General features: G+C 33.2%; 1 pseudogene; it reads left to right on the forward strand.

Moving 5' to 3' along the window:
• Positions 1 to 1,642: 1,642 nt before the first annotated feature.
• On the forward strand, positions 1,643 to 4,435 carry LOC125594996 (annotated as a pseudogene).
• The last annotated feature ends 356 nt before the right edge of the window (positions 4,436 to 4,791 follow it).

Raw genomic sequence — 4,791 nt, forward strand, 5'->3', positions numbered from 1 at the left:
CATAACCAATTTCTCTTATTTTTATGTAAAACTCTTATATAAGTAATAATGTGAATAGAAATTGTCAAATCATATGTTCGAATAATAATTATATAATTTTATACATTTAAAACTTTAAATATAATCAAGATATACATGTATTTATATATTGTCGGATCGGAACGGATATCCACTTCCCATAATTTTAATATTTGTGATTTGCTTCAATCTTAACGGATATTGATTTTTAGTATTTGCTTTGTTTCGAAATTTTACGGATATCCGAATCGAATCAAAACGAATAATAAATCGAATCAAATTTAACGTAAAATGCCCAGCTCTAACGTCACGTTCGCAACAGATTGTTCTCAATTGGTGAAGATGGTTTCGGAACCAGAAGAGTTACATGCTTTTGAAAGTTATTTGGAAGATATTAAGATACTGAAAGAAAGTTTTAATCACTCAGCGTTCATTCATATACCTCGGACGCAGAATGCATGGTGCTAGGCAGCAATGGTCGTATGTCGTTCATATCGATGCAGAATTACCAGTTTGGTTCGCAGAGTCTTGGATGAGTCGGTCTATGTTGATGGCAAAAGAAAAATAGAAATATTATCGAATTTTTCTGTGTTTTTACCAGGTCAACCGATGTCCAGTTAAATGTTTGCTGAGATTTTCGTTTTTTTATGTTTTTATCGGATATTATCAGATTTTGAATAATAATTTTTTTGCTACACTCAAACCGGATTTTATAAATTTCTGGATTTATCTATTTGATCGTAGATCCGGAAACACTGATTTTAGAGCATTAAACTCTTAAGTGGATTAGAGCTTGTTATCCATGAGAACCCTTCTAAAGTTCTTAAGCAATAAAAATATTAGTATTATAGTCTAATAAACTTGAAATCTTTAATTTTAATCTTGAAATAAAAATTAGATTAACTAAGAGTTGACAAGTGTCTTTTAGTACTCTCAAAATTGTTACAAAAGCTCTTCATTTAGAACACCATTACATTCTCTCTTCACTTTTTATTACTATTTTGTTTTGTTTCGGAGTGAGAACACCTATGAGAACATATATAAGAACATCCCATTGCAAATTACTTTAAGCGTCTCAAAACATAAGACCCGGCATTTTTACACCTCACATTGCTTCAGCAATATAATATTAAACAAATTAAAATCAAAATTACTTTTTCAGATTTTGAGAATAATCATAATCCAACTCAAAGTATGACAGATATACATCAACTAAATAATTAAAACAGAATAAACAGACGTTTTATGTGTTCAATTTCAACAGAAGATCATACATTATAATATGACATTTTGAACATATATGAGATAAGAAGCATATATGTTACCCCTATAGATAACCATCTAATATTAACAATCCCATTGGTACGGGACCTACTTTGATCTTTGCCAACTCTGTTTGATGTGACCGCCAGCTGGCATATTTCCATCTTAAATTTATGTTTACCCTTGCCTATCTGCGTTCTCTTCTGTTTGACAGTTATTCCAATATTTAACTTGTACTGCTGTCTCTGACCCATTTCCGGTTATCGAAGAAAATCAGAACTAAAATCACAGTGATTCCGAAACCGGTTTACATAAAACCATGGATGGATGATGTATTGAAAAGTATTTTCGGTTTAATGTTGCTTAATTGAGGAGATAACCGCGAAGAGACGACAGAAAACGGTTAAGATGCCAATTGAGGCAAGAGGGGTAAAGAAGAGAGGGAGGGTCAATATCGTAATTAAGAAGAAAACAAGGGGTGATTTGAAGAGAACCATATCTATATGACGTGAAGGGGTTTTCAGAGAAACAATTAATCAGTTTCGTGTGTTTCAAAGAAGAAGAAGAACAGATCGAGACGGAGATCTCGAAAGAGATTTATCATCTCAAGTAAGTTTCTATATCAAACTCGTGATGAAATTAACAAATTCAAACACAAACATGTGTTTTTTATACAAGCATGTAAATATATATATATATATATATATATATATATATATGCGTCTACTTCGATCCTTTAGATATGTGAAAATATTCATCTTAACGGACTGTTTAATTACTAGGGTTTGTTGTTCGATGGCTTCTCCAGATTATGTAGAGAAACAAAGTTAGTAAATATATAGAGACATGATACATGATTCCTGTTTGTGTTATCAATCGTTCTACGTTCAAATTATGAGAAGTTCATCTTTCATAGTGAAACTCTCGACTATTTCCTGATTAGTCTAGGTTTTGATTCGAAAAAAACACACACACACACACATAAGCATAAGCATAAGAATCTCTTTTTTGCACAAGGCAATTCGAAAATACTAATATCATAAACACATCTTCAGGTTTAGTTTAATTTGTTTGAAGAAATACTGTTGAAGAAGGATAAAAACATAATTTTATTTTATTTTGGTGTATTGCTTTCTGTCGTTTCGTAGAACATTAATTTGTTATATGTACATTTGTTTTTATTCACCAGCAGATATGTACTATAGATATATGACAGATAAGTAACGTGGGCCTATTATGCATGATATATTTCATATTTATTTTTTTCGTTCCAAAAGAATATGTAAATAACATTTTTCCTATTTCATTGACAGAATCGTTCGAGTTGAGTAGGTTTATTTCAGGTAAAATTATCAAAAATGGGTTACTGGAATTCCAAGGTTGTTCCAAGGTTCAAGAAGATATTCGAGAAGAGTAGTGTTAAGAAAGCTGCCGCTGCTGAAGCTTGCAAGACCTTTGATGAGTCTAAGGTACATATAATTACCTAAATATTCTCTTAATTATGAGGCTATAGGTCCCTCGAGACACCTTTATTTGATCATAAATATATTATCACGCATATACAAGTTAATTTGCTGTATATTAGGTGTTTTTAATAGTTTTTTGTTTGATTCCTGAAAATCAAAACCAATAAGCACATATCGATTGGACTCTAGCAATTAAGGCTTTTTGTCCTGGAATAATTATCCACTCATATTTATTGGGATTTTTTATTAGGATATTTGGGGTTTATGTGTTTGCTAATATGGGCACGTATGATGGATCAATTGGGTTTTTTACCAAAAAAAAAAAAAAAAAAAAAAATTTGGGTACGTATGATAGGAAGCAATCAACAAGGAAATTGAGGAGAAAAAGACAGAACTCCAACCGAAGGTCGTGGAAACCTATGAGGCCACGTCTGCCGAAGTCAAGGTCCCTATCTTCATTTTCTTTTCAATTATCTAATTTCAGAGCCATGGCTACTAGTGTTATTAAAATTCAAACTTAAAATTAAAATGGGCAGGCTTTGGTGAGAGACCCTAAGGAGGCTGGTTTGAAGAAAAACTCAGCAGCCGTGCAGAAGTATCTCGAGGCGCTTGCCGCTATCGGTAATGATTCAGTTACGCTTTCTCATTGTGCCTGTTATAAATACCCAGACGACAATATTTGCTTGTCTTATTTTACCTGATTTATCGACTATATAAACAGTTATCGATCTTACACCAAATAGTTGCTGGCAGAAACTTTGGATTCCTATCACGTCCAATATATATCGTTTTTTTACGGATGTATATCTCGAGCTTAATTCATATTCTTATATCATAGAATCAAAAATATTCATTTCTCCTAGTTGTGTATATTAATAATAAATTGGACTAACACATTATAACATTTTTGGATTATATTGAATGTTTCTTCATACTTCACCAATTTGAAAACTTTAGGTTAAACCTCATCATCTTTATAGAAAATGTGTTTTGATATATTAATTGGATCATTTTTCTTCGTCCTACTTTTATTATATGGAAATAGTGTATTTAACTTATCTTTGTGTCTAATTATGATTTGTAAATTCAGAATTTCCCGGATCAACGGCTGTGAAAGACGCTGCGTCTAGCTTCGGAGCTGGCTATGTCTCCGGACCAGTCACGTTCATATTCGAGAAGGTATGTGTGTTCCTTCCCGAGGAGGTTAAGACACGGGAAGTACCGGTGAAGGAAGTGAAAGCCGAAGAACCGCCAAAACCGAGGAGCCAGCCAAAACCGAAGAACCAAGTGGTGAGAAAGAGGAGATTGTTGAAAAGACCGTTACAACCGCTGTCGTTGAGGAGCACAAACCAGAGGTCGCCAAGGAGGAGGAGAAAAAACCTATCGAAGAAGTGAAAAAAGAAGAAGCTGCACCACCCCCGGCTCCAGAGGTGGTTGAAAGTCCGGCTAAGGCACCAGAGACGACGACGCCGGCGCCAGTGGCTGAGCCATCAAAGCCTTGATTTGATTCAAGACGGTATGGTTGCTTCTCTTTGTATGAAAACATCTGTACGTAAAAAATGAAAGGAACAAAAAACCTTTTTTCATTCTTTTTATTTTATTTTGTTTGTCTGTGTTCTTTTTTTTTGGTAAGTCTTTAATGTGGTTTTATTTACGTTTATGTGAATACAAAATGTTTGTTAATGTTTTTTTGCTATACAGTTATTCAACCAATTAGTTTATCCGACACATATATATAGTTCTGATATATTATCCTTCAATCAATTTAGTCCATTGATTGATTCGCATATATTTGTATAATTTTCTGATTTGTTATTCTCAGATAAGATTTTGTAATCTACAAGACTACTCCTGTTTGTAAAATTTTTGATTAAACAGTTTTGTTAGTAGATTTTGGAATACTTTAATTTATCGATGGAACTACGTGGATGAGTTTATGTGCACGTGACATTTGATTAGTCTACCAGTAAGAGGAGAGCACATCGGATTTATTTAAGATAGTTGATGCGTGCAAGTAGGGATGGCAATTGGTACGTTAGCCCGC

The sequence above is a fragment of the Brassica napus genome (genome assembly GCF_020379485.1).
Source record: "Brassica napus cultivar Da-Ae chromosome C7 unlocalized genomic scaffold, Da-Ae chrC07_Random_5, whole genome shotgun sequence".
Taxonomy (NCBI): Eukaryota; Viridiplantae; Streptophyta; class Magnoliopsida; order Brassicales; family Brassicaceae; genus Brassica; species Brassica napus.